We start from the raw sequence: 18,413 nt of genomic DNA on the forward strand, positions 1-18,413 counted from the left end.
GGAGAACAAAACTCGCCTCCATTACTCGCCTTCCGAGTGCGAGCTAATTGAAAGCGTGCTTGTCGGTGACCTGCCGTCAGTTTCCAGCCTGTGGTAGGCCTTTTTGGAGTCAAATTTTATTGCTCATATCTTAGACGAACTGTGCACTCGCTAACAGCTATCCTACGAACATTTCTGAGCTCTTGCTGGACGTCGATACCAGTCAAATGACGATTTCATAGAGAGGTTGACATGAAAAAACGGTCATCGCTCTGCGATGTGCACCGGCGCTGTTCAGAACTTGGTCTCGGGATAAAGTCACCAGTCTCCCAAAAGCGTCTTAAAACTTTCGAAACCCAGGACTGGCTTATGTGGAGCTGACGTGCGACAGCCCGCTGGCTGAGCCCTTCTTGCAACAGTGCAACGATTTGTGTTGCTTCTGTAGGTGTAGAATCCCAGGTAAAGTGTCAAAAGAAGCCGAGATGTGTATGGATCAACGTGTGAACGCAAAAATCCGAAAACACGTGCTTTTATAGGGGGTAAATAGGCCGCAACTCGCGACGTATCAAACAGTTGGTACATGTCTTTTTTCTTACTTCTTCACATCAGCCGGGATATCTTTTTAAATACTGGTGTGATTTAAATGAATTTGGTATCAATTTAAAGTTAAAAGTTTAATCTTTAAAATGGTGCTACTTTTTTTGTTACTAACAAATTCATTAGTACACAAGATCGCGTGGAAACAACTTCATGTAAGTGATTCCATACTTTTGCTCGCGAGTGTAGTCCCAAACTAAGCAAAGCTTGTACTATGGGTACTAGACAACGGATATAAACATACTTAAATACTTTTTTTTTGTAAATACATACATATTATACATAGAAAACACCCAGTCCAATACAAACAAATATGTTCATGCACATAATGTTTGTACTGTGCGGGAATCGAACCCGCAACCTCCGGAATAGTAGTCCGTTTCGAACCACTACACCAAACGGCCGACGATACATATATGCTGTTTGTTTTCCATAAAGTAAATAAATAAATATGTCAAAATCCACCAATCACGCAGCAGTCAGACCCCACATCCACGTCCCGCCATCCAGCGGATCTTTCATACGCGAAAACCCTCATTGGATTAACGTAGGAGATGTCACACTATCGTTGCAAGAGGACGTTATGTTTTTCTGATTAATTTCATTGCGGGTCCGATGAAAGTTTCATTTTCGCTCGGGATAAACTTGACCTTCACTGGTTGGGTTTTATTGGCGGTCAAGCTGTAGGTCCTGGCTCCAGCGAGAACTGCTGCACCAGCCGCAGCAGCACGATGCTACACGACGCTACATCACGCTACATGTCTCACCACTCGCTGTAGCTGCGGTAGGCGGACAGCCAGCGCGCGCGGAGGCTGCGCGGCTGCGTGGCCTCCAGCGAGAACTGCTGCACCAGCCGCAGCAGCACGACGCTACACGACGCTACATCACGCTACATGTCTCACCACTCGCTGTAGCTGCGGTAGGCGGACAGCCAGCGCGCGCGGAGGCTGCGCGGCTGCGTGGCCTCCAGCGAGAACTGCTGCACCAGCCGCAGCAGCACGACGCTACACGACGCTACATCACGCTACATGTCTCACCACTCGCTGTAGCTGCGGTAGGCGGACAGCCAGCGCGCGCGGAGGCTGCGCGGCTGCGTGGCCTCCAGCGAGAACTGCTGCACCAGCCGCAGCAGCACGACGCTACACGACGCTACATCACGCTACATGTCTCACCACTCGCTGTAGCTGCGGTAGGCGGACAGCCAGCGCGCGCGGAGGCTGCGCGGCTGCGTGGCCTCCAGCGAGAACTGCTGCACCAGCCGCAGCAGCACGACGCTACACGACGCTACATCACGCTACATGTCTCACCACTCGCTGTAGCTGCGGTAGGCGGACAGCCAGCGCGCGCGGAGGCTGCGCGGCTGCGTGGCCTCCAGCGAGAACTGCTGCACCAGCCGCAGCAGCACGACGCTACACGACGCTACATCACGCTACATGTCTCACCACTCGCTGTAGCTGCGGTAGGCGGACAGCCAGCGCGCGCGGAGGCTGCGCGGCTGCGTGGCCTCCAGCGAGAACTGCTGCACCAGCCGCAGCAGCACGACGCTACACGACGCTACATCACGCTACATGTCTCACCACTCGCTGTAGCTGCGGTAGGCGGACAGCCAGCGCGCGCGGAGGCTGCGCGGCTGCGTGGCCTCCAGCGAGAACTGCTGCACCAGCCGCAGCAGCACGACGCTACACGACGCTACATCACGCTACATGTCTCACCACTCGCTGTAGCTGCGGTAGGCGGACAGCCAGCGCGCGCGGAGGCTGCGCGGCTGCGTGGCCTCCAGCGAGAACTGCTGCACCAGCCGCAGCAGCACGACGCTACACGACGCTACATCACGCTACATGTCTCACCACTCGCTGTAGCTGCGGTAGGCGGACAGCCAGCGCGCGCGGAGGCTGCGCGGCTGCGTGGCCTCCAGCGAGAACTGCTGCACCAGCCGCAGCAGCACGACGCTACACGACGCTACATCACGCTACATGTCTCACCACTCGCTGTAGCTGCGGTAGGCGGACAGCCAGCGCGCGCGGAGGCTGCGCGGCTGCGTGGCCTCCAGCGAGAACTGCTGCACCAGCCGCAGCAGCACGGCCAGCGCACGCCGCTCCGGGTTCGAGCTGCCCACCTGAGGAAGGTCATCATCGGGTCACTTGGTCTCCAGTGCAGGAGCACCAAGCACTCTGTTGTAAAATATCATAAACAATAACTCAAACCTTTTTTGTCTATGTTTCTTTGTATCTGATTTATCTATGAATAAATTCACTCGTGTTCTTGCTTTCAAAGAAGACAGTCGTTTTATTTTATTATAGGTTATGGGCCCAGAAGTGGTCGTTAATTTTCGTGTTGTATGAATTGTGAAGTTGTGCCTGTGATGGCGTCGAATTTTTTAGTTAATGTGCCTCGACTCAGAGGGCGTGAGAACTATTCAGAATGGTGTTTCGCGGCAGAAAATGTGGACTCTGGTGCCAGTTCGCATATTACGACTAATAGACACTGGATGATGGACGAGTATTATTCCGGATTTTCAAAAGACATCATGGTTGCTGATCAGAAAATAATTCCCGTGTTGTGTTGTGGAAATGTGAGAATCACAACATCGGCTGGAGATTGCGAATTTGACGTAAGTGGGACAAAAAATCTGAGCACTGCATTCTAATTGGGTATCCTGAAGATGTTAAAGGTTATAGAGTTTATAATCCTTTAACTCGAACAGTCACAACCAGTCGAGATGTCATTGTAATGGAAGATGGTCATTCTTATCTAGAAGTTGAAGTAGCAGAAGAACCCAAAGAGAGTTCAGTATGTCAAGATTCAGTGGGGGATATCGCAGACATGACAGATGAGGATTCGTTTACTTCTACAGCAAATGATGATAACATGGAAGAGATTGTGGTGGATGAATCTGTGACTACTGATGAAGAAGTTCCAGAAGTTATAAGTAGAAAAATACTACCTCAAAGGCAGAGAAGAAAGCCAGATAGATATGGTTTTTTGTGTTCAGAACAAAATGATGAACATTACAATGAACTGACACTCGAAGAAGCTTTACAGGGACCAGAAAAAGAACATTGGAAACAGGCTGTAAAAGATGAACTGGAAAGCTTTGAGAAAAACAATGCATGGGACATTGTTGATGCTCCTGTTGGTGTAAATATTGTAAAGTGTAAATGGGTTTTGAAAAAGAAAAGAGATTGTTTAAGTGTAAACAATGTAAGGTATCGTGCCAGACTTGTAGCTAAAGGTTGTTCTCAAAAATATGGTGTTGACTATGACGAGACATTTTCTCCAGTTGTGCGGCACACCACACTCAGATTATTATTTGCATTATCAGTACAATTGAACTTGGATGTAACACACCTTGATGTAAAGACAGCTTTTTTGAATGGAGACTTGCATGAGACAATATATATGCACTTACCTGTTGGTTTTGAGTGTAAAGATAATTCAAAAGTTCTTAAATTAAACAAAGCCATATATGGTCTCAAGCAGGCATCCAGGGCGTGGCATAAAAAGGTAGATGACTGTATGTTAAAAGATGGTTATCATAAATCTAAATTGGAGCCATGTTTGTATACTAAAATTGTTGGCAGTAGTAGAACCATAGTAACTTTGTATGTCGATGACTTTATAGTTTTCTCAAATGACAAGTCTGAAACAAAGAATCTTAAAGATATGTTGAATAGTAATTTTGAGTTAAAAGATTTAGGAGAAATAAAAGAATGTTTAGGTATGTCAGTTAACATTGATAAACAGAATTGTACAGTCAGTTTAAGTCAAGAGAAATATATTGATAAGTTGTTAGCCAGATTTAACATGACAAATTGTAAAACTGTTAATACTCCAATGGAGGCAAACTTGAAATGTAAAAAAGATATAAATTGTAAAACTCAGAATCCATATCAGCAGCTTATTGGGAGCTTAATGTATTTAGCTGTCCTCACGCGTCCTGACATAGCTTATTCAGTTTCCTACCTGAGTCAATTTAATAACTGCAGTAATGAAGAGCAATGGCTCTATGCTAAGAGAGTATTGAGGTATTTAAAGAAAACCAAAAATATAGGACTGAAATATTGTAAAAATAATAATATTGAAATTGAAGGTTATGTGGATGCTGATTGGAGCAATGATGTTAACGATAGAAAATCTTATACGGGGTTTTGCTACACTTTGTCGGGGTCTGCTATTTCTTGGAGTTGTAGTAAACAAAAATGTATTGCACTTTCTAGTACAGAAGCAGAGTATGTGGCAATTTCGGAAGCCTGCAAAGAGGCTGTGTACTTAAGAAACTTGCAGTATGAAGTTACTAATAATTTTTATGAAATTAATTTATACAATGATAGCCAAAGTGCACAAAAACTTTTGTTAAACCCTGTGTTCCACAATAGAACGAAGCATATCGATGTTAGATATCATTATTGTAGAGTTACTAAATGAGAATGTTGTTAAAGTAAATTATTTATGTACGTCAGATATGCCGGCTGACTTGCTAACAAAAGCTTTAAGCAGTATAAAACACTATAATTATTTGAAAAGGTTAGGAATTCAAGATATTAACTAACAGTGTAAATTAATGTTGAGTGGTAATTAGTGATTGGTTATTGTTTAGATATAGTGGGGGTGTTGTAAAATATCATAAACAATAACTCAAACCTTTTTTGTCTATGTTTCTTTGTATCTGATTTATCTATGAATAAATTCACTCGTGTTCTTGCTTTCAAAGAAGACAGTCGTTTTATTTTATTATACACTCTAATGGACGGTCGACAGCTAAAACGCTTAACTAAATCAGTGCCTGAGGTATGGAAGCGGCCAACGCATACAAATCTGAAAAAAATGACGGCCTCTCTGACATTTGACCGTCACAAAAACATCCTCCTGTGCCGCTTCCATACCTCAGGCATTGCTCAATTAAGCTCAGCTAGACCTAGATAAGAGGGGCCACGTTGGATACACTGTGCCAGAGGCAATTTGACCTTTACAAACGTGAAAGAGACGTCTAATGAACACACACATCCCTTAATCGACTTTTACGAAACACAGTTTTTCAAAGGCAGTGTTATAGCATATTGAGATTGATACATTTTATGGGATCTGATCAAGAATAGAGGTGTATTTGTACAGCGCGAGTGAGCCACTCACCAGCCAGGCGGCCCGCTTGTCGCTGGCCAGCAGCGTGGCGTCGGCGCACAGCCACTCGCGGCGCGACAGCCGCGCGCCCGGCGACGCCACGTCGCCCAGCCGCGACAGCGCCGTCAACTTCAGCAGCGCCACGTGGCACGCCTGGCTCCTGCGAGGGAACATCATGAATCAAGTGAAACATAGGTATGTCCTGGATAAAGAAAAAGAAAGAAACATTTATTACGATGAACATCACTTAGTTAAGGACAGGGAACGTATACAGAAAAAAAGACAGAAAAAGCACATAAATATTCGTTCGTTCGTTCGTTTCAGCCGAAAGACGTCCACTGCTGGACAAAGGCCTCCCCCAAGGATTTCCACAAAGACCGGTCTTGCGCCGCTCGCATCCAGGCACCTTCCGCGCAGCCGCGCTGCGTGATCGAATCAGAAATGAGGAGATCCGTAGAAGAACCAGAGTGACTGACATTGCCCGCAGAATCGCTAAAATCAAGTGGCAGTGGGCGGGGCACATAGCTCGAAGAGCTGATGGCCGCTGGGGTAGGAAAGTTATTGAGTGGCGACCACGAGCCGGAACACGTAGCGTGGGCAGGCCTCCCACTAGGTGGACCGACATAAATATTACAAGGAAATAAAAAGTGAACTGAGCAGTCTTATCCTGTTGCAACAGCGATGCCCATCGCAATGGGACTCCACTCAGCATTTGCCGTGGCCCACGGTGGGGAAGGCCACGACACTGGTTTTCAGTGTGCCGTGGCATGGTTCCGATACTGTCGCTCGTGCTGGCAGGCGTCACTCACCACACGCGGCGCAGCTGGGCGGCGGGGCAGGCACTCACCACACGCGGCGCAGCTGGGCGGGGGGCAGGCACTCACCACACGCGGCGCAGCTGGGCGGCGGGGCAGGCACTCACCACACGCGGCGCAGCTGGGCGGCGGGGCAGGCACTCACCACACGCGGCGCAGCTGGGCGGCGGGGCAGGCACTCACCACACGCGGCGCAGCTGGGCGGCGGGGCAGGCACTCACCACACGCGGCGCAGCTGGGCGGCGGGGCAGGCACTCACCACACGCGGCGCAGCTGGGCGGCGGGGCAGGCACTCACCACACGCGGCGCAGCTGGGCGGCGGGGCAGGCACTCACCACACGCGGCGCAGCTGGGCGGCGGGGCAGGCACTCACCACACGCGGCGCAGCTGGGCGGCGGGGCAGGCACTCACCACACGCGGCGCAGCTGGGCGGGGGGCAGGCACTCACCACACGCGGCGCAGCTGGGCGGCGGGGCAGGCACTCACCACACGCGGCGCAGCTGGGCGGCGGGGCAGGCACTCACCACACGCGGCGCAGCTGGGCGGCGGGGCAGGCACTCACCACACGCGGCGCAGCTGGGCGGCGGGGCAGGCACTCACCACACGCGGCGCAGCTGGGCGGCGGGGCAGGCACTCACCACACGCGGCGCAGCTGGGCGGCGGGGCAGGCACTCACCACACGCGGCGCAGCTGGGCGGCGGGGCAGGCGATGGCGGCGGCGAGGCGGCCGACGGCGCGGGCGCGGGCGTGCGGGCGCCGCATGTCGCGTGCGAGCTCCAGAAGCACGTCTCTGGGCGCGCGCGGCGGCGGCCGAGGGAGCGCCTGTGAAGGTAATGATGATGAGCATATGAGAAGCCACACGATGAGGTGCGCCGCCGCACCGCAAACATTTTCCCGAATCACTGTACACATGTGCTATGCGGCGCCGCAATACGGCACCATCTCGCCCAAGTGCGAAGTCGAATCGAAGTGCGGCACCGTCTGGCATAGTTAAAGTCCGATTTTTAATTCGACGGAATTCTGACAGCTGTCATTTTTTGACAATTCAGATGTAATAAGCCTTTTTTGCTTTGAATTAATAATAAATAATATGAAATTAAATTTCATCAAGTACAACTTTTAAGAATGAACTATTGTTTGTTTTGTGAATTCAAAGTTCTCTAATTATTATGTACATTTTAGAGACTAAATAGAAAAAAACGTGTTTTTAACACAGAAAAACGACATATTAACATAAACGAAAATATGTATTAATCATCAATCATCATTATCGTCATCTTAATCAACTTGGATTATAAAATTGGCATCTTGTTTAATTGATTATTTTATGAAGCTAAATTTTATTAACAAAAGGATTTTCATAAAAAAGGTTTGTAACCCATGGATTATTGGCCAGTGAGTCCAGTAATAGAAAAATAATTTCCCAATTTTTTTTGTAACTTCAAAAATATGATAATAAAAATTCAAATGACCATTTTGAAAGGATCAGTACATTTTTAAGCCTTAGTTTTTCAAGTGAAACCTTAAATTCAAGAAAAGATTATTCATTAATTTGTGAAAATGCTCTCCATTCTTAGTGGGAATGTTTCAATGTTGACAACACTTCTGAAATGTCAAAATTCCGTCGAATTAAAAATCAGAGTATAGTTAGTTTTGCAGGGCAATCGAATACCGCACTTAGCCTCATGATAGGGCCATTGTGCGCGATTTGTGGTTTATCTTAATACTCCAACCACTCCAGATCCCCCCAGAAGCAGAGCAACTAGGGCATGAATATCGGAATCTCGGAATCTCGTAATATCGGAATCTCGGACTGCGAGATCCGATATTTCAATTCCGATATTGAGCGACCCAATATCGTAATATCGGAATCAGATAAAAGTTTTAATTGAGATTTTAAACAAAGCGTTTAAACTCGCCACAACCTGCCACAAAGCTCAAAGTACATGATTGGCAAAGACCAATGATTTTCTCATGTCTCTCACCATTACTTTTTGTTCCACTGCAAATATTTTAATATCTTTACTATTTATGGTTAATTTAACTTGTGTAAAGTTAGTTCTTTGGTACTCGGGGTCGTGAAATGATAGTCCAAAGCACGATTCAAAGGCACAGAAACGTATATTGTCTTCCACACAAACGAAATATAACATCAATAATACTTGAAATCAGTAGCAAACAATGATTTTACGGTCTAAACATAGAGAGATTTGCGCGCGCGTCGCGGCCATGGGCGGACTGGTGTTAAGCACGAGTCTAGAATATTCGACGACGATCGTTGGCGAAGAGCGCCGACAGAGCGCGCGAGCCCCGCGTGTTTTTAAAATGAACGCCCGCCAAACTTGAGTGCGAGCATTAACCCTATCGCCGCGTTATAACCTCCCCCTCTGACCAAGATATAGCGCCCTCGCGTCTGGGTCAGTCGAGAAAGCGCTTGGGTCGCCCGCGCTTGCGCTTCTCATTTACGGGTTCTGGCGGAATGTCACCTACGAATGGGGTCAGCTGAGAGACGTGATACCTCCCTAAGACATCCTTGCTATTAACCCTTTCAAGGATATACGTAGTGGAACTCGCAGCTTCCTTGACCCGATAGGGCCCGTCTCGTCGCGGTATAAACTTAGGCGTCTGACCGCGGGTCGTATCGTTGCTCCCCTGGGTCTTCAGAAGAACAAGGTCCCCGGCGGAATAATCTGGCGCTGGACGACGACCTTCGTCAGCAAAACGTTTCTGGTTGGCCTGACCCTTTTCATGAACTTCCCTGGCTTCAAAGAGCACTGTCGACATCCGTCGAAGGTAGGAGGTAAGGCAGGTAGTTACATTCTCACTCTCCACAATAGTGCGCATGTCTGCGATCACGTCGGCTGGTGCACGTATCTCTCGGCCGAACGTGAGAAAAGCGGGAGAGTGGCCAGTGCTGCTGGTCACGGCAGAATTCATGGCGAATCGCACCGCTGGTAGATGGATATCCCAGGTGGTGTGGTCTTTACCTACCAGGATGGCGAGCTGGGGCTTTAAATCCCGGTTCTTCCTTTCGACTGGGTTCGCCTGAGGGTGGTAAACAGGTGACAGCGACTGTGTTATACCAAAAGTGTGGCATACCTGTTGCATAACTTCGCTGATGAACTGGACACCATTATCGCTCAAAATGCGTCGCGGCACCCCGTACCTCAAGAAGACTTCCGAGACTAAAGTTTTGGCGCAGTCTGCACTGGTGGCATTCTGGAGAGCAAACAACTCTACCCATCGGGAGCACGTATCCTCTAGGATCAGGATCCACTTGTTCTTGTCAGCTGTCTCCGGCAAAGGTCCAAAGAGATCCACAGCCACAACTTCGAAGCGGCGGTTGGTTGCGGGTGTTTGCAGCAGTCCGGCTGGCTTTCGGTTGTCAGTTTTGTACCTTTGACAATCTATGCACCTTTTAAGGTAACCTACGATGTATTGCCTCATTCCGGGCCAATAATACTTCGCTCTGATGCGGTCTAGGGTACGCTCCACTCCGAAATGGCCTGCCGTCGGTGCGTCGTGGTATTCCTTCAGGATCCCCTCTCGTTCGTGTTCGGGTACAACCAGGCATGCCGTGTCCTCGTCACACTCTTCTGGTCCATATCTGTATAGTATGCCATCAGATAACATGTATCCCTTGTCGGACCAACTCCTCCCCCTAAAGGGATCGTCGGGTGACTCCAAATCTTCGACGATTCTCCTCAACTCTGGGTCTTTGAGTTGGTTCTCGCGGACATCTTTGGGGTTTCTTGCTGGAAAATCGACTTCAGCGTATCCCAGTTCGAAGTCGGCTTCGTCGGTGCCAGGAGGACGGGATAGAGTATCGGCTATGACGTTCGATTTTCCAGGGGTATACTCCACGCGTAGATTATACTCCTGTAGAGTAAGGGCCCACCTTGCCAACCGACCACTCGGAGACTTCACGGTCATAAGCCATCGCAAAGGTTGATGATCACTCTTGACCACCACCTCTGATCCTTCGATGTACCCGCGGAATTTTGACACGGCCCATACTACCGCCAGAGCTTCCCTCTCCGTCGTGTTATAGTTTCTCTCTGCGCTATTGAGTAGGCGGCTGGCATACTCAACAGGACGTTCGTCGGGACCCTCCCCCTGCATCAACACTGCTCCGAGACAGTAGCCACTGCTGTCGGTCCTGAGTGAGAAAGGCTTGGACTCGTCGGCCTGACGTAATATGGGAGCGGAGACCAGCAGCTGTTTGATGCGACTGAATGCGTCCTGTTGTCTTGATTCCCATACCCATTTGCTGTCCTTTTTGAGGAGCTCCGTCAGCGGCCGGGCAACCTCGGCGTAATTGGGTATGAATCGACGGAACCAGCTAGACGTCTGCAAAAAGGTCTTCAACTGCTTAGTATTCGTCGGTGGGGACATGTTGGCGACAGCTGATGTCTTGTCAGGGTCCACTTTCACTCCACCGGGTACAATCACGTGTCCTAAGAATTTGACTGACTCACGGACAAAACAACTCTTCTCGCGATTTATGCGTAGGTTATACATCGCGAGCCTGTCAAAAACGGCATGCAGGTCTTCCAGGTGTTGGGAAAATGTTTCTGATAGAACAATGACGTCGTCGAGGTACGTCAGCAAGCAGACACCTGCAAGTTCCTTCCCAGACTTGAATCGGTCCATGAGGCGTTGAAAAGTGGCCCCAGAGTTCCTCAAACCCAAGGGCATCCTTTTAAACCTAAAACATCCTAAGGGGCTCACGAAAGCTGTCTTGTCCCTGTCTTCAGGTTCCACGCTGACCTGGAAATACCCAGATCGGAGGTCGCAGGTCGTCATAAAGCTGGTGTTCTTAGCTGCGTGGAGAACGTCTTCTATCCTCGGGAGTGGATAGCGATCAGGCTCGGTCACCGCGTTTAACTTCCTGTAGTCGACACACAGTCGAACTCCTCCGTCTTTCTTTGTCACGAGGACTACGTTTGCAGCCCACGGAGAATCACACTCCTCGATCACGTCCGCATCCAGCAACTTCTGCAATTCCTTCTCTAGTATGGCCTTCTTACCGGGTGACAATCTGTAAGGCGGTGACGCGATGGGCTCCTGGTGCGCGTCGATCTTCAGACGATGCGTGGCGTACTCCGTAGGAGGACCCTCCTTCGCGAAGCGATCAGCGTTTTGAACTAGGAAGGCGTTCATCTGCGTCCTCTGATCTGCTGACAGCTGCGTCCCTTCGTCGCTCCTGAGCACTAAACTTGCTACGTCTACTTTCATCAGGTCCGTATTTGTAGAGGTAGGTGACTCAAACCTGGTGATGAACGGGTACCACCGATGAGGGTCATCATTGAAGGACCAGCTGCTCTGCGGTAGATCCAGCAGGATACTGGCCCTAGTGATGAAATCTCTACCTAACAATGTCCTGGTCTGTGCATCCTGTAGCACCATAAACGTGGTAGGTATCACACGGTTATTCAGGGTAACGTCGACATCACCCTCGAGGATGGTATGTACCTGCTGCGATCCATCAGCAAGTCCAATAGTACGAACAGCTTGCCTAAATTCAGTACCAGCTTCCAGTAATAAATTATAGAGTGCGGGGCTAGCGATTGAGTGGGTGGCCCCCGTGTCAAGTATAGCCAACCCGGTTCGTTTCACAACCTGAATTTCAACAATGGGCCTCGGATCTTCGCTATCGGTGACGTTAGCGGTACAAAAATCCGGTTTCCCGCTCGAACTGGGTACGGTTTTACAGTTGTCGCACTTCGACCTCACCACTCCCAGCTGACCGCATCCGTAGCAACGTAGGGGGGTATTACTATCACGTGAGTTTTGTGAACTATCACTGCTTTTGTTTGCTTTATTACGGCAGTCGTCAATAGAATGTCCGAATAATTTGCAATAAGCACACCTAGGTCGGATACGTTTTTTCCCTTCACTATCACTGTGTTTTGAATTTAAATTACGCGGGTTATCGGATGTAAATGTATTACTCGAATTAAAACCAGAATTATCGCGAAGTTTAACAGAGCTAGGGGGGTCATTCGTGGCGCGCGATGGGTTAACGCTCGGGCCCGCGTTCGACGAGCGGCATCGCGCACTCGAAGGGTTAATAGGGCTCGCGCTATTATTAGTATTGAGAGAACTTACCTCTGCCAGCGACTCCTCTACCAACCTGACCTTGCTGATAAGTTGCTCCAGCCCGTCCACAGTATCGCGAGACACACGTTTCCTAATCTTACGGTCCAATAATCCGTATACGATGTCTATTTTCATATCTTCCGGCACTGTGTACGGTAATTTCATTATTAGCGCGCGCACTTTACAAATAAAAACATCGGCTCGGTCACTACTTTGATCACACGCGAAAATGTCCCGTAGTATCTTGTAGCCGGGTCGTGGCACGCCGTACATCCCTCGAAGCCGTTGTAGGGCTTCGGTCCAAGATGACACCGACGCCTTCACGCCCTGCCACCACACGGCGGCGTCGCCGGCCAACAGCATAGGTAGTCCCCGCAGGGCGTGCTCGTCGCTGACGTTCGTGCACTCCCGGAACACCTCGATGGCATCGATGAAGGCTTCTAACTCGTCGGCATTTTTAGACGTTCCATCGAAACGCGCCGTGCACTTTGCGAAATTGCCGGGGCGCTGCGTGTGGCCTGGAGTGTCGGGGCGTGGTGATGAAGCACACGGATGACCTCTGTTACTTGACAGGATGCTGTCGATGAGTACGCGGCTCGCTTCCATTTGGCTCCGAGTGATGCTGGAGACCAAGTTTTGCAGCATTTCCTCTGACATTGTAACATTCGGCGAGGACACCACCGTCCTGTCCGTTTCGTGGTCGGTGTTGTGGTCCGTGTCGGAGTCCGACCCCTCGTTCTTCGCGGTTCTCGCGACGTTCCTTTTTGGCGGCATGATGTAAATCTCTCCCAAGCAAGTGTGTTCGAAGGCTTTCGCAGTTTGTAGGTACTTGTGCCGGTGATCGTGCCCCGCGAGTTGGGCGTCACTGTAAAGTTAGTTCTTTGGTACTCGGGGTCGTGAAATGATAGTCCAAAGCACGATTCAAAGGCACAGAAACGTATATTGTCTTCCACACAAACGAAATATAACATCAATAATACTTGAAATCAGTAGCAAACAATGATTTTACGGTCTAAACATAGAGAGATTTGCGCGCGCGTCGCGGCCATGGGCGGACTGGTGTTAAGCACGAGTCTAGAATATTCGACGACGATCGTTGGCGAAGAGCGCCGACAGAGCGCGCGAGCCCCGCGTGTTTTTAAAATGAACGCCCGCCAAACTTGAGTGCGAGCATTAACCCTATCGCCGCGTTATACTTGTTCTAAATCAATTTTAGCATTTGCCATAGGTACTTAGTCAACAAAGAACGACATCTCAACTCCCTTTCAAACATTAATTTTACTGGACTATGGACCGTCAGTTCTGCGTACTAACTACTATGTGCCCTGCCCATTGCCACTTCAGCTTGCTAATCCGTCGGGCTATGTCAGCGACCTTAGTTAGTTTACGGAGCTCCTCATTTCTGATTAGATCTCGTAAAGAAACACCAAGCTTATCCCTCTCCATAGCACGTTGTGCCCTATACAGTGTGAGTCACGTTAAAGTGTACATATGAAAATAGATAAAACTAGACCTATTTTTATCGACAAAAAAGAGGTCAAAAATTTTTTGAGATGTCATTTTATTTTTTTATAGATTTTTTTTTCTTCCAATTACTTATTGTAAAGAAAACGTAATAACTTTTAAACTAAGCGGTATATCCTGATAAAATAAAAACAGTAATAATGCTAAATAACAAGCAATACTAAAAAAATACATAAAATACATAAAAAAGGCCAACAAATAATAAAAAATGATACTTTTTGAAAAAAATCTGCTTTTAAATTCGTGTTTTTTTGGTTATTTGATAAATTTCTCCAAAAAATGCCCCTATAACCGGTGGTTTTTATTACTTTGTATTATTCTCTATCGTATTACCTTCGTAAAACCAAAAATCGCATGTCTCTATCCCTATCACAACGTTTGCAATGATCGTTTGAACTAAGCCTCTCCGGGCGCGCCATTCAACGCCTCGTTAACAACGAAACTGAAAATGGCTCTAGATTTGTTATTTTGATAAAAACAAGTTAGATTTAAAAAAAACAAAAGATTTCGAAGTAAAATAAGCATTTTAGTTAAAATTAAAATTGTCTCGTAACTGTAGCGGAGAATAATGTTGTGGCAGGCCTTTGTTCAAACGATCATAGCAAATGTTGTGATAGGGATAGAGACATGCGATTTTTGGTTTTACAAAGATAATACGATAGAGAATAATACAAAGTAATAAAAACCACCTGTTATAGGGGCATTTTTTGGAGAAATTTATCAAATAACAAAAAAAAACACGAATTTTAAAGCAGATTTTTTCAAAAAGTATCATTTTTTATTATTTGTTGGCCTTTTTTGTGTATTTTATGTATTTTTTTAGTATCGCCTGTTATTTAGCATTATTACTGTTTTTATTTTATCACGATATACGGCTTAGTTTAAAAGTTATTACGTTTTCTTTACAATAAGTAATTGGAAGAAAAAAAATTATATAAAAAATTAAAAAAAAATCTAAAAAATTTTTTGACCTCTTTTGTCGATAAAAATAGGTCTAGTTTCATCTATTTTCATATGTACACTTTAACGTGACTCACACTGTATTCAAAGGCCACGTTTTCGAGCCGTATATCATCACTGGTAACACACACTAATTGAAGACTTTCGTCTTCGTATTCGACGATTTACCTCTTTCTCGAAATTGCATCTAACTACCTAGCTGATCGTTTGTCCGAGATAGACATATACTTACTTGTCAACAATCTCGAGAATCGAGCTCCTAACCGAAACTGGGTAAGGAGCAACATGGACATTCGACATAAGCTTCGTTTTTTCCATATTCATCCGAAGGCCTACCTGTTGGGAAACTTGATTAAGGTCTTCGAGCATTGTGATAAGGTCTTCCAACGATTCTGCCTTAGTACGCAAAACAGACGGACGATGAGGCAGCAAGGTTCTGAAGTGGAGGCCACGTACCGGAAAGCGCAGCGTAGGACTCATAACCACAAGGTGGACCGACGACCTCATAAAGGTAGCAGGAAGGCGCTGGATGCAGGCCGCCACCAACCGGCCATTGTGAAAATCATTATCGGAGCCTGTGTTCAGCAGTGGACTGGACGTCCTATGCCTGACATGATGATGATGATGGCCCGTGGTTTTGTGAGTTGTACATCGATAATCAAAAAGGAACAAATTACAAGCATATTCAAGTTTTTTACCACTCTCTACAATTTTTGTAGCACGTGATTTGAATGACTCTAAAATTCGTTCCACCAACATAAAACAGGGTAATACGAGTATAATGAAGGAGTAAAAGTTTGTTTGATACCTGTGATTTTACAAAAACACTTTTATTATTTGCTAGTCCATTATCAGTATATCATTCATTATCAGGTGATCCGTCTGCTCGTTTGCCTCTTGTCACATAAAAAACCAAATGAAATGGATACCCATAACGTAAAAATGGTTTTAAAACTTCAATTTTATGAAGTGCTGTTTTGTACCAAATTAAAGATTTTGATTACAATCATTATTTTATTGTAAACAATCCAGAATTCTTACGAATATAACCAAATATTAATTTTATAGCACATGAACTCAATTCCGATATTAATATCGGAATTCCGATATTGAGATCTAATATCGGAATTCAATATCGGAATTGAAAACCTTCCGATATTACATGCCCTAAGAGCAACCCGTCTAGGCTGCTACAGGCCTCCTGCAGCGACGATGGTGATCGGAGAAATTGTACCCGCTGTTCTGCTACGCTGCTGCACTCCATGAGCATATGCTGTGGTGTTTCCTCTGCCTCCATGCAACTGTCTGGCATATTTATCATTGATATTTATATGCAGGACGCCGCAACGACATCGCTCCGGCGCCACGCCGTGACCGCACCGCACCGTGTGGCTTCTCCCTATGTTAATCATTAGGTTCTTTAAACACCGCAATCTACAGACTTTTAGGCTCGGTTTCCACCAAGCTGAAGCAGAGAATTATTCAAAAATCGGTTTCGTTTGACAGCTCGTGGTTGTTGCTCTATTCCGAAGGAGAACTTTATTACCTTACCCTTATTACCAGGGTGCGAGCCAGTCGCAACAGCATTCTGAGGGCCCTAGCGGACAGATACACATCGCCGCTATGGAAGTGTCTTGTGCAGACTGATCACGGGGCTTTATCCACCCCCATGATGGTTCGTCATGCACAGGGTACAATTTTTTGAATTTGTTATTGTTTGTGTTTATGTATATTTCAAACCCGCTTAATATGGACTTCTGAAATAAAGAATTTTTATTTTATTTACGGTTTGTACCTCCACGATGGCGGGCAGCCAGTGCAGGCGCTGCTCGAGGTGCCGCACCCAGGGCGGCGCGTGCTGCGTCACGGCCTCCAGAGAGCGGTGCTGCTCAGCCAGCGAACGCAGCTGCAACAACACTTGGCGTTACAGCACTAATGCAATGGACCGACGGTATATCGGCGACTGCTTGCGAGTCGGCGACGATAGGCGACAGTTGCCGATGACAGATAGAAGACTGCCGCTAACGCAATCGCGAATACCGCCGAGGTCACCGACAGTCTCGAAGACGAGCAGTCATTAACGTAGAATTTTGTCCAATGACCCCAAGCTACCCATCCTTATCGCTCGCGCGTAATTATGTTGCTGTCGCGCTCGCACACTTACTGCGGGCGCGCGTCGCACAGTCGCGATAGCAATATACTTACGCGCGAGCGATAAGGATGGGTTGCTTGGGGTCATTGGACAAAATTCTACGTGCTCACGGACCAGGCTTTAGTCAGTGTCATGTCATAACAGCGAAAGGCGTGAGTCGAAGACTGTCGCCGACAGTCGCTAGCCATCACCTACCACTATCGCAAGCAACGCCAACATAATCTCGCTCGTCTATGAGCTCTCAAACATTTCAGCAACCACCATACCACATGCAAAAAAAAGTGAAGGAAAGAAAAGAAGATATTATGATTATCAGAGAATGCATATCACGGCGACAGATTACTACACAGTATTAATTGCAACGTTGTCTGAAATTTCGAATATCTATCCCTACCCTATCCTTTCCAGGCAAATCGAGATGCCAGCAAGAAATGGTGACATCAAGTCCACACTAAGAAAATATTGTATAAATGATGTTATGGAATAACCGCGCAGCATTGAAAAGGAATCCGCTATCTCAATGGGTCTTGAAAATAATAAAAAAAGATGGTGATGAGTAAGTACAACAATAAGAGCAGTGGTGAGCATCTGAAGGGACTTGAGAATAATTGAAAAAAATAGTCACGTCTCGTTCCCACCGCTGCAACTCCTGTGCAGCCAGGATCTACAGCTTGACCGCCAATAAAAACCCCACCAGTGAAGGTCAAGTTTTTGTCCCGGGGGAAGGTTAAAAAATACTGACTATAAGGGTAGTGAATAGCGATGATGTGCGTATGACTGACCATTTCCTTGTACCGCTTGGCGAAGTCCCGGCAGCGGTTGGCCAGCCCCGCCGTGTCTTTGAGGCCCAGCTCGTGCGCCAGCAACGACAGTGCCCGCCGCCGCTGCTCCTGATACACGGTAATACACACCAGTGCTTAATGTCAATCTTATGTACACACATATTTGTACATACAGGATGTCCCAGAATGGGTGAATCAAACTGCTAGGGGAGGTAGTTACACTTTTTTGAGAATTATTTATCAGTGCGTAGACAATTTTTAAGGCACTTAGGTCCGGTTTCCACTAAAGTTGAGCGTAGCGGACTAGCGGAGACGTGGTTTGAATAACCAATCAGATTTCATTATTTCCGGGCTACTGGCTAAAAAAGAAATGGGCTACCTTTT

General features: G+C 47.3%; 1 long non-coding RNA gene across 1 annotated transcript; it reads right to left on the reverse strand.

Moving 5' to 3' along the window:
- Positions 1 to 7,221: 7,221 nt before the first annotated feature.
- Positions 7,222 to 18,130, reverse strand: LOC135084916 (uncharacterized). Its single transcript, XR_010259972.1, has 3 exons — positions 18,030 to 18,130; positions 16,891 to 17,001; positions 7,222 to 7,331 (listed from the first exon to the last, which is right to left on the reverse strand). It is a non-coding gene; the product is annotated as an uncharacterized LOC135084916 (long non-coding RNA).
- Between the last annotated feature and the right edge of the window lie 283 nt (positions 18,131 to 18,413).

Source organism: Ostrinia nubilalis, chromosome 27 (assembly GCF_963855985.1).
Source record: "Ostrinia nubilalis chromosome 27, ilOstNubi1.1, whole genome shotgun sequence".
In the NCBI taxonomy this organism is placed as follows: domain Eukaryota; kingdom Metazoa; phylum Arthropoda; class Insecta; order Lepidoptera; family Crambidae; genus Ostrinia; species Ostrinia nubilalis.